At 39.0% G+C, this 13,153-nt stretch overlaps 1 protein-coding gene across 1 annotated transcript in view; it reads right to left on the bottom strand.

Annotated features, from left to right (window-relative positions):
* LOC106082265 (leucine-rich repeat and immunoglobulin-like domain-containing nogo receptor-interacting protein 2) overlaps window positions 1–13,153 on the bottom strand; it is a 274,301-nt gene that overhangs the window by 227,483 nt on the left and 33,665 nt on the right. The window lies entirely within an intron of this gene.

Raw genomic sequence — 13,153 nt, forward strand, 5'->3', positions numbered from 1 at the left:
TGCCTGACCATTATACGGTTCTACAAGCGGAGATCCGGGCGATCACGGTATGCGTGAGGTGGTGTGGTGATCACGCGAGGACGTATAGTATGAACATCTTTATGGACTGTAAACAGGCCATAAGGGCTATAACAACCAAGATGAGAAGGTCACGAAGAGTCTTGCAGTATAAGTAGCAGATTAAGGCTTTCTTTGAGGATGGCAAAATCCGCATCGTTTGGGTGCCGGGCCATAACGGAGTAAGGAGATATGAAAGGGCAGACGATTTGGCGGTAAAGGCCAGAGTACTGCTGGCAATAAACTTGGTTAACTCGAATCATTTCGGGTCGTCGCAGTCCGAGTTAAGGGCGTGGTCGACGAATGCGCATGCAACCCTGTGGAACAACGTTCGGTAGGACGGCGAAAATCCTATGGGGAGGTCCAGATCGTGAGAAGAAAGGAAAAAAGTAGCAGGTCAGTATAGCTCTCGGTATCATAACGGGACACATAGGACTACGAGCTCACTTATGCAAAATCGTTACGGCAAGTCATAGCATGTGTAGGGCATGCGGGGAAGATTTTTGAATATGACTGTAGTCAAATTCTTTTCTTATACCCTCCAATTCGTTTCTGACATTAAACATCAAATCAAACTATAATCCATAATACTTTGGCAAATCCCCATGAGTAAGATTCGATCGCTTTTAAGTATCTTAAGAGCATAAAGTTACCTTGCCATAGTTATTGCCCATATGATTATCAACTCATAACACTAAGGATTTTTTACTCAGTTATCAGTTTGAGTTACTTAAATCTTGGCCTGCCCAAGGTTTCATCCTTTCACCAGCATCTGGGTAACATCTCAGCTAAAGATGGGGCGGCGCATATTTCGTGCATCATTATCCATCTTTGGTTGGGACCTTTTTTCTTTTGAAGAAGAAATACCCCAACATTTGCTACAGACATAATCATGATGTTATCGCTTAATCTTGACATTTGCATTTTTACCTCTAAGCAGGCCGGCACGAAAAATACAGACAAGAAAAAGAGCTCAGACGTAGACTTGTTAAAAAAATCTCCTTTTTCGTTGTTTTGTCAAAAATGAGCAGCAACAAAATGAATTATCTGGATTTGAACATCAATAAGTCTGGGGGGAAATTTGATGTCAGTTACCATTAATAATCGGTTCGTTCAGGGGTGTCTGAAGCCAAACCATCAGCCAGCTCATCTGCCATTGCAATACAAACAAAATGCTGAACGCCAAGCGTCATAGCTGAAATGGGTAGCGCATTTTGTTAGCGCTTCAAATGTGAAATGAATGCAAGTTTTGCATGTTTCCCAAACTTTTGGGGGAAAACCAGCAGCAGCAACAAAATCCGCCTGCAAGGAGAGGCAAAGACAAGGGGCACCCCTTGGAAAAATGGAAAATGTCAAGAAAACCCCGCGAACGAGGAAAAGTGATTAAAATAATGAAGGATTTTTGTAATTTTTTGGCAAAACATTAACAAACAAAGAATGACGAACTGAGTGACGAATGAACCCCCTGCCAGGCACACAACTGTCAAAAATTTGTGTAAATGTCAAATGATTGATGTATTGTCATTTATTTCCCAGAGAGTTGCAACTTTTTTCTCACAGCGACAAAATATTCCTGGTAAACGCTTATCCGCTTTCCAAAAAAAAAAACGAAAAAAAATCTCTTGCTTCTGGGTTAATAGCAGTTTAATTTAAAAGAAACTCTCCACTTCACTTTGAAAATGAATGAAAGGATTTGTCTTTTGTTTGCTTGGATGGTGGAAAATAATGACATGACTTATTAATGCCAATGGATTGACTTCATTAACGAACTGACTCTCTATCACTCCCCAAACTAATTGCCATTTCGTGGCCAGTAAGGGCGAAAAGCGCACGCAGACGTGGCGATTTTTCGCTAATGACTCATAATATTTCGTAGAATAGCGCATAGCAATAATAATAAAATGAAAAAAAAAAAAAAAACAAAAAACACAAAATAATACACAAATACCAGTCGCAACCATTTATCACTCTGTCAGAAATGAAAAGACATTTAATAAATGATTTCGCATTCAATATGAACATCGTAGCAGCAGCAGCAGCGGCAGCAGAAATATCTTCACTTGGCCCATTACAACAGCATTGATGTTGGTTGGTTGGTTGTTGAAGTTTCCACACACAAATGATTGACTGACACCGTACCATAGTGGAATTGACTAAAAGAGCACAGTGGTACTTAGGCCAAGGTGTGGCATTGGTGATGATTTCCTAGAGATAAGCCATCATCAGGCACGAAATGTTTAGAACAAAAGAAGTATAATTTTGAAAATTTTAGCCAATGATTGATGGCTGGAGAATATAAGAAGACTTCAAAAGTCGGCATAACTGCCATCAGCAGGCAGATGGCCAATAGAAGGCAAAAAGAAAACAAGTAAAAAGGTGTAAAGTTTGGCCGGGCCGAACTTTGGATACCAACCACCTTTCGTCATAATTCACTGAAAAATTCATAATTTATCCCCTCATTGCAGCTATATCGAAATATGATCCGATTTGGACCAAATGCGATGCGGATATTGAGTGGTTTAATAAGTACAAGTCATTGTTCAATTTTGTAGAACAAAATATTGGTGATTTTGTTAGCCAAATCTAAGCAGATCTGAACCATATACGACACGGACATCAAAAAGCCTCACATAAATCACTGTGTCAAAATTCAGCGAAATCGAATTATAAATGCGCCTCTTATGGGACCAAGATCTTAAATCAAGAGATCGAACTATATGACAGCTATATCCAAATCTACACCGATCTGATTGAAGAAGAATGTTAAAGGGTCTAACGTAACTCACTATCCCAAAATTTCGGCGAAATCGGACTATAAATGCTACTTTTATGGGCCCAAAACCATAAATCAAGAGATCGGTCTATATGGCAGCTATATCCAAATCTGGACCGATCTGGGCCATATTGCAGAAAGATGTCGAGGGATCTAACACAACTCACTGTCCCAAATTTCGGCGAAATCAGACTATAAATGCGCCTTTTATGGGCCCAAGACCTCAAATCGAGAGATCGGTTTATATGACAGCTATATCCAAATCTTGACCGATCTCGGCCAAATTGGGCCTTACACAACTCACTGCTCCAAATTTCGGCGAAATCGGACTATACATGTACCTTTTATAGGCCCAAAACCTTAAATAGAGAGATCGGTCTATATGGCTGCTATATCCAAATCTGATCCGATTTGGGCCAATTTGAAAAAAGATGTCGAGGGGTCTGACACAACACACTGTCCTAAATTTCAGCAAAATCGGATAATAAATGTGGCTTTTATGGGCCAAAGACCCTAAATCGGGGGATCGGTCTATATAACAGCTATATCCAAATCTGATCCGATTTGGGCCAAATTAAAAAAAGATGTCGAGGGGTCTGACACAACACACTGTCCTAAATTTCAGCAAAATCGTATAATAAATGCGGCTTTAATGGGCCTAAGACCCTAAATCGGGGGATCGGTCTAGATGGCAGCTATATCCAAATCTGAACCGATTTGGACCAAATTGCAGAAGGATGACGATGGGCCTAACACAACTTACTGTCCCAAATTTTGGCAAAATCGAATATTAAATGCGCCTTTTATGGGCCTAAGACCCTAAATCGGGGGATCGGTCTAGATGGCAGCTATATCCAAATATGAACCGATTTGAACCAAATTAAAGTAGGATGACGATGGGCCTAACACAACTTACTGTCCCAAATTTTGGCAAAGTCGGATATTAAATGCGCCTTTTATGGGCCTAAGACCCTAAATCGGGGGATCTGTCTAGATGGCAGCTATATCCAAATATGAACCGATTTGGGCCATATTGAAGAAGGATGACGATGGGCATAACACAACATACTGTCCCAACTTTTGGCAAAATCGGATAATAAATGCGCCTTTTATGGGTCCAAGACATTAAATCGAGAGATCTGTCTATATGGCAGCTATATCCAAATCTGAACCGATTTGGGCCATATTGAAGAAGGATGACGATGGGCATAACACAACATACTGTCCCAAATTTTGGCAAATTCGGATGATAAATGAGGCTTTTATGGGCTTAAGACCCTAAATCGGGGGATCGGTCTATATGGGGGCTATATCGATATATTGCCCGATACAGCCCATCATCGAACATAACCTGCTTATGGACAAAAAAAGGTAACTGTGCAAAGTTTCACCTCAATATCTCTATTTTTAAAGACTGTAGCGTGATTAAGACTACGGTGGAAGCCACCGTAGCGCAGAGGCACGCACGTCCGCCTTTGACGCTGAACGCCTGGGTTCGAATCCTGGCGAGAGCATCAGAAAAAATTTTTCACCGGTGGTTTTTTCCTCCTAATGCTGGCAACATTTGTGAGGTACTATGCCATGTAAAACTTCTCTCCAAAGAGGTGTCGCACTGCGGCACGCCGTTCGGACTCAGCTATAAAAAGGAGGTCCCTTTTCATTGAGTTTAAAACTTAAATCTGACTGCACTCATTGATATGTGAGAAGTTTGTACCTGTTCCTTAGTAGAATGTTCATGGGCAAAATTTGCATTGTAGCGTGATTTCAACAGATGGACGTACATGGCTAGATGGTCTTAAATTTTTACGCTGATCATGAATTTATATACCCTCCACCATGGATCGCATTTGTCGAGTTCTTTGCGCGGTATGTCTTTTTAGACAAACATAGAATAAGGAATATGAACTTTTATGCTATTGGAGCTATATGAAGTTATAGTCCAATTTGGACAATAAATGAAATGAATGTTGAAGACTATATTAGAAGTCATTGGGTAATATTTCAGTTCATTCGCATAAAAATTGCGCCCTGTAGGAACTCAAGAACCATAAATGCGAGATCGGTTTATATTGGAGCTGTAGCAAGCTATAGATCGATTCAGACCATATTAAACACGAATATTGAAGGTCATGGGAGAAGCCGCTGCCATGAATATTGAAGGTCATGGGAGAAGCCGCTGCCAAATCGCATGAGAATTGCGCCCTCTAGAGGCTCAAGAAGTCACGATTCCAGATCGGTTTATATGGTAGCTATATCAGGTTATTTACCGATTTGCCATACTTAGCACAGTTGTTGGAAGCCTTAACAAAACACTTCATGCTAAATTTCAGCCAACTCGGATAAGAATTGCGGCCTCTAGTGGCTCAAGAGGTCATGATCCCAGATCGGTTTATAAGACAGCTATCTCGGGTAATGTACCGATTTGAAACATACTTAGCACATTTATTGAAAGCCATAACAAAACACTTCATGCGAAATTTCAGCCAAATCGGATGAGAGTTGCGCCCTCTGGAGGCTGAAGAAGTCAAGATCCAAGATCGGTTTATATGGCAGCCATACCAGGTTATGAACCGATTTGAACCATACTAAGCACAGTTGGTGGAAGTGATACCAAAACATTTCATGCAAAATTCTACCAAATCGGATGAGAATTGCGCCCTCTAGAGGCTCAAGAAGTCATGATCCGAGATCGGTTTATAAGGCAGCTATCTCGGGTAATGTACCGATTTGTGTCATACTTAGCATAGTTGTTGGAAGCCATAACAAAACACTTCATGCATAATTTCAGCAAAATCGGATGAGAATTGCGCCCTATAGAGGCTCAAGAAGTCTATTCAGGAGATTGGTTTATATGGCAGATATACCAGGTTATGAACCGATTTAAACCATACTAAGAACAGTTGTTAGAAGCCAAAACAAAACACTTCATGCAAAATTTCGGACAAATCGGACGAGAATTGCGCCCTCTAGTGGCTCAAGAAATCTATTCGGGAGATCGGTTTATATGGCGGCTATATCTGGTCATTTACCGATTTGCGCCATTCTTAGCACAGATATTGGAAGCCATAACAAAACACAAACCATGCAAAATTTCAGCCATAGCGGGTGAGAATTGCCCCCTCTAGAGGCTCAAGAAGTCAAGATCCAAGATCGGTTTATATGGCAGCTATACCAGGTTATGAACCGATTAAAACCATATTTCGCACCATAACAAAACACTTCTTGCAAAATTTCAGTCAAGTCGTATGAGAATTGCACTCTCTAGTGGCTCAAAAAGTCTATTCGGGCGATCGGTTTATATGGCCAGGTTATAAACCGATTTAAACCATATTTAGCACAGATGTTGAAAGTGATACCGAAAACACCACGTGCACAATTTCGGACAAACCGGACGAGAATTGCTCCCTCTAGAGGCTCAAGAAGTTAAGACCCAAGATCGGTTTATATGGCAGCCATATCAAAACATGGACCGATTTGGCCCATTTACAATCCCTACCGAGCTATGCTAATAAAAAGTATTTGTGCAAATTTTCAAGCGCCTAGCTTAGCTTAGCTTAGCTAGTTAGCGTGCTTTCGACAGACAGACGTTCGGACGGGCAGATAGACGGACGGACGGACATGGCTAGATCGACTTCAAATATCATAACGATCAAGAATATATATATTGGGTTGCCCAAAAAGTAATTGCGGATTTTTCATATAGTCGGCGTTGACAAATTTTTTCACAACTTGTGACTCTGTAATTGCATTCTTTCTTCTGTCAGTTATCAGCTGTTACTTTTAGTGTAAAAAAAGTATATTTGATTAAAGTTCATTCTAAGTTTTATTAAAAATGCATTTACTTTCTTTTAAAAAATCCGCAATTACTTTTTGGGCAACCCAATACTTTATGGGGTCTTAGACGCATTTTTCGAGGTGTTACAAACAGAATGACGAAATTAGTATACCTGCATCCTATGGTGAAGGGTATACTAATGAGTAAGCTTCAGCAATTTTCAGTTGCGACGCAAAAAATTTAAGAATTTGGTTAATAGGATTTTTATTTATTTATTTTTCTTAAACCTCCAAAGAAAAATGTGGTGGAAAAACAATAGCCAGTAAATGAATGGAAAAACTTTTATATATTCGCTTAAAATTTCTGCAATCCAAATGAGGACTGCATCAAGGTATAGTCCCATATAGCCTTCATTTGCTTATAGACTATTCTGCCAAACCGAATAGAACAAGGATCCGCTGAGCTCCTAAAGTTTGTTTTTAACTTTAAGCTGCAGCTTTGAATGACAAAATCACTGTCTATAGCGATTTTAATCCTCCTGACTAGCTGACTGATGGACTGAATGCTTTAGTCATTGCAAATGATTTCTGTCTTCGTTCTAATTTACTTTTTCTCCTCATTTTTGGCTTGAGAATAACAGCATCATTAATAATCCAAATCGTTAAAGATCTTTAAAGACCAGCAACACCAGAATAAAGGAGAACAACGCCTCTGGACCAGCAAAAATGAAATGGAAATGTCACACCGCCGCCGCCAGCAAACAAATACAACAAGAAAACTTAACAAGTAGAAAATAATTACGGCTAATCCTTTGTAGATCTCTTAATGATGTTTTAAAAACAAAATTCAAGTGAGCGGGTAAAGTAACCGCCGCCGCCTATTTTAAAAGTCAAAAAATTAAAAAAAAAAAAAAAAACAAAAAAACTCCCTACTGCCAACAAATTTTATATGCATTTTTATTTTTATTTTGTTTGGTTAATGCTCCATTAAGAAGTTTCTATGGGAAATATACAGCCACTTGACATGCATTCAAACAATGATTAGATAGACAGACAGACAGACAGGGAGACAGTCGTTCGGTGCTTAAGCGTTTTAAGCCTAAGCCTCCCATGGTGTGTTATCGGTAATGACCATGCCACAGAAGGGGGTAATAAAACTCCAAACAAATGGAAGCCCACTTCTCAGGCAGCCAAGACAAAGTGCTGATCGGTGCATCAAACCCCTGATGGCTTTGCTCTCTATTGCAACTGTCATTTCGGTAGTTTTGAGGACACAGGGTGGTGCCAGTACTTGGTTTCATTGCAGCCGCTTGTTCTAGGTTTTATAGGTTTTTTCCATGGTGTTGAAAATTTCATTTAATTCTCTAACCATAACGAATGCTTTGCTGTTCCACTTGATTTTAATAATTTTTCCCATTTCTAATATCAGTTTAAGGTCAACTTTATGAGTGATCTAAGCCCAGGGGCCACACGAAGTAAAAGAAGATCCACCGCAGGCCACTGATCAAATGCATCTCATTGCATTAATAATTAAGTTAATGCGTTTCTTATTGACAATAACTCAAAAATGTTTATGAGTTGCATTATCATTTGCTTTGTTGGTTGATGGCCAGGCGGCTGCAGAGTTATTTGATCTTGACACTTGGGAAAGTTTACGAGTTTCCAGTGATATGTTTAAGGGGAAAAAAAGGAAAACTGTTTAAACATTCTTTGAGGCCTTCTGTCATTTAAAACACACAGAGGAAAAATAGAAAAGGGAGTGTTGAAAAGGACAGCTGTTAAAAAATTTCCTCAGTTTTAGATAGATAACACGTTCCATATGCATATCTTAGCCAAAATGTTTAGACCATTTAAGAGATATAATAAAAAATTAGTCAAAGTTACTACTGTCATTAAGAAAAATTGATTTCGAAAACAAAGTTTCGTTAGAAAGAAAGCAAAGAACAAATTTGGACAATATAAAAAAAATTAGAAAATTAAATATGACTAAATTTTGGAAAACATTTTCAAAAAAACAAAAACATTTTAGAAGAATTTTCTATAAAAATAAAATTCTAACAAAATTTTATACACAAAAAAAAATGTTTTATATAAATCAAATTGGATAAAATTTTAGACAGAACTATTTTTTTCGTGATTTTTCGAACATATTCCAGCTTGAGATCATATTCAATACATTCAATTCAAAGAATAGCATGGCAAAGAACTTGTAAAAGTTGGACAAGTGTGTGTTGTTATTCGAAACACTTTGAATGGCATGGTGGATCGCGATTTCTGATACGCCTTGTACCTTCATCAAAACATTTGTCAATTTGATTAAGGTGCTCTGCATACTCAACGGGTATGGAGTACAGTGTAGAGCACGCTTTTGTTTTGAAACAGGGCCAACATCTACGGAATTCACCATAATACACCAAATTTCCAGTGTATCAGTTAACAAATGACCACAAAATTGAATATAAAAGTCCAAATCAGACGAAGATTGATGAATAAATGTGCTTGCAGTGTCTACAGAAGTAAAAATCGGTCGAAATATATATGGGAAGTACATCTAAATCCGAACCGATTTCACGAAATTCACCAGTAAAGTCGAGGGTCGTAAGAAAATCTTTCCCGCCAAATTTCCAGTGAATCGATTAGCAAATGACGAAGGTTGGTGAAGAAATGTGCTTGCAGCGGCTCCAGAGGTAAAAAATCGGGCGAAATATATATGTCAGGTATAAAAATCTAAACCGATATCTAAGAAATTCACCAGTAAGGTCGAGAGGCATAAGAATCCTTCCTACCAAATTTTCAATGAATCGGTTAACAAATGACCACATATTGGCACTAAATCGGAAGAACATATACATATATGGGGGTTAGATCTAACTCTGAACCTATTCCTATTTATACCAAACGATATTGTAGTCGTCTTAGAGCAAAGTGTTATGCAAAATTTTGGGAAGGTGGTCAATAAATACGCTTGCAGTAGCTCTTAGAGTGAAAATCGGGGATATATGCAAATTGCAAATTTTTCCCATGAACATTCCACTAAGAAACAGGGGCAAACTCGGGGATATATATCGTAGCTTTATCTAAATCTGAACCGATTCCCATTAAATTCATCAGTAATATCGGGAGTCTAAAAAATCTTTTCTGTCAAATTCCGAATCAATCGGTTAACAAATGACTACGTTATTACATATTAGTTCAAATCGGAAGAAAATATATATGGGAGCTTTATTCAAATCTGAACCGATTTTCCGATTCCAATTTCAATAGGCCTCGTCTCCTGGCAAAAAAATTCCATGTGCTAAATTTGAAGATGATCCGAAGATCATGTGTACTTTGTACAAAAAATAACATGAACAGACAGACAGACGGACGTAGCTAAATCGAATCGGAAAGTGATCCTAAAATGATCTGTTTTCTCATCTCATCCCTCCGGGTGTTACAAACAAATGCAAAATTGCAAATTTTGCCCATGAACATTCCACTAAGAAACAGGGGCAAAACTTCCCACCTATCAATGAGTGCAGTCCGATTCAAGTTTAAGCTCAATGATAAGGGCCTCCTTTTTATAGCCGAGCCCGAACGGCGTGCCGCAGTACGACCCCTCTTCGGAGAGAAGTTTTACATGGCATATTACCTCACAAATGTTGCCAGCAATAGGAGAGGAGCAACAACAAATGCACTAAGTTATGCACTGTGCCACAGTTGTGGTTTAAGTTGTAAAAATGAATTTGATTTTGTCTGTTGCTAAACCGATTTGCATGCAATTTTCATAGGTTGGTCTGGAAGGAGCAATAGGCTATATAATTTTTTGATATCGGATGTGTGGCACAAAGCACTCTGCAAAATTTCAGCAATATCGGATAATAAATGGCCAATTGGGCCCAAGATCTTAAATAGGCAGATTGGTATATACAGCTCACTGGGCCTGTTATGAACCCAAGAATTTTGTTTGGAAGATCGGTGTATATGGGGGCCATGATATACTCCGAAATAGCCCATCTTCGGAAATAACCAGACCTACGGAAACGAAAACAGAATCTGTGCAGAGTTTTAACTTATTCGTTACTTTAAAGGACTATGACGTGAACAGTCATTCGGAAAGACAGGAGGACGGAGATCGAAATGGAGATTTGCGATATATATACAAGCATACGAAATGACAAAATGAATATACCCTCGTCCTTCGGTGTATATAATAATTTTTACTATATTAAATCGTCCTATCCTATCATCCCAGGTCCTCCTAAGTGTTTACTCTGTACTCACGCCTGACCGGATTTCATTGCGAAACCATCTCGTCCCGTCTATGTATCTGAGGAGACCTCCAGGAGACACAACGGCAATATCTTCCAGATCCGAGAAAACTCGCCAACCCAAGATGGAAAGCTTGTTCCCCTCTAGAACTTGGCAACGCAAGTGCTTGATCCTCGTCTCTTCTTCATACTCATCAAGACAGCTTCTGCAGTACTCATTATGTTGGATTCCCAGGTTCGCCACTACATGGTCAATCTTATAATGACCGATTATTACTCCTTTCGGGGGGCTCAGTGACCTGTTATCAAAAACCTTTGGCCCTATGTTCAGCTTCGGTCCAGAATTATCTGACAGTTTAGGCATCCATGTAAAGATTCCGACTTCTCACTGTTCATTGCCACTACTATATTCGTTAGTTCAACAAATGGCACGTATGCAAGACCAAGAACTGCTCCGATTTACCCTGACTAGCAGTTTCCTAGCATATTCGTCCACCTTCTAATTTTCCGGAATACCATCTACCCTGGGAGCCTAAATCAGCGTCACATCATGAACCCAACCTCACCATCTTTCAATCCAAGGTTTCGAAGGCGATGCATAACTTCCCCAGGTTTTCGTTGGCGGATATCGTAAATGCTCAGACTTTGGCCTGTTGATCGCACACAAATGTGACAGTCTGATCGATATAGCGATATCGATAATCTCAGAGTATTTTCTGATATTCAACACACGTCTCCTCCGGGAAAATGAATCTTGAAGGTTCTATTTTCAATAGGTCTCAAAATTCTCTCTTCCAGGAAAGCGAATCTCGAAGATCCTATTTTGAATCGGTCTCTCTGCATGAATGTCTAGGACCTTCCTCACCGCAACTATAATAAAACTGTGGCCTTACCCGTTCTCCTTTAGCATACCGAACTCACTAAGTCTAAGTGCAACCTAAGTGGCACAGTTCCGAATGCACGCCTCAATAGTTTGCATATCCTGCATCACTGGCTAAACCACTGCCTGCGTTGTGAATATCAACGTTCCCTTTATCCCGATGCAAGCCATTCATTGCACCTTTTTTAACTCCCTGATACGAATCTTCTTTTCAACAACCTTCCATCATACCAGTGCCCCATATGTCTGCAGTGGTCTCACAATGGATTTTTACAACCACCAAATGATTTTCAGGCTAGCCCTTCAGTTCTTATTAAACATCCTCCTATGGTAGTATAAAGGACACAGCGACATTCGGCTTCTTTCCTCCATATACCTCGGTTACGAATCAAGGACTAGGCAAGGTATTCCGCTTTCTTCAGCTAGTGTATTGTGATACCGATCAAAAAACAACCTCCTCTAATACTTTCCCTTAGCCACCAGCGTTCTGATAACGCTATCTAGCAAATATGATTTGAAAATTATGCCGCATAGAATATTATTAGTCCAACGGGAGGTATTTTATTGGTTCCTGCTGTGGTCTTGGGCGGAGACTATAGGCCCTACCTCCACAACTCACTCTCGATATCTTGTTAGGCCACCATCGTATAACCTTTAGTTGAAAAGATTTTTCTTGATTTTTCATACTACAATACTTCTCAAAAGTAAATGAATACTTCAATGTGTTGCATAAGGAATGACAAAATATGTTGCCCAAAAAGTAATTGCGGATTTTTTAAAAGAAAGTAAATGCATTTTTAATAAAACTAAGAATGAACTTTAATTAAAAATACTTTTTTTGCACTTTTTTTCTAAAGCAAGCTAAAAGTAACAGCCGATAACTGACAGAAGAAAGAATGCAATTACAGAGTCACAAGCTGTGGAAAAATTTGTCAACGCCGACTATATGAAAAATCCGCAATTACTTTTTGGGCAATCCAATATGTGTGCCTAAATTTTGCGTTGTTGGGTATTAAAACCAAACTTTGAACTTTATCATCCCTAATGTTTAAGTTACAACAAAAACTGTATTCCTTCACCCTTTGTTGATAAAGGCAAACATTGCCTGTCATCATTGCATACTCTACTGAGTTCAATCATTGTTCTTCTTATGATAAAATTCCTCAATTAGCCATTTTATGTTCCTATATTACGAAAATATCTGTCAATAAAGCAACAAGATGTATTTGGAAGAAATTTAAAATCTGTGTCACCGTATCATGTCACATCACAAATACATCCATCCATCTAACCAATCAACCATATGTATATATAAATATGTACCGAGACGGCAGCAGGCATATGTTCAGACATAATGCGATATGTCGGAATTATGCATCATCTCCATTAAAACTTATTAATTAAGCCTTGTTAATAATA

Source organism: Stomoxys calcitrans, chromosome 5, assembly GCF_963082655.1.
Source record: "Stomoxys calcitrans chromosome 5, idStoCalc2.1, whole genome shotgun sequence".
Classification (NCBI taxonomy): Eukaryota; Metazoa; Arthropoda; class Insecta; order Diptera; family Muscidae; genus Stomoxys; species Stomoxys calcitrans.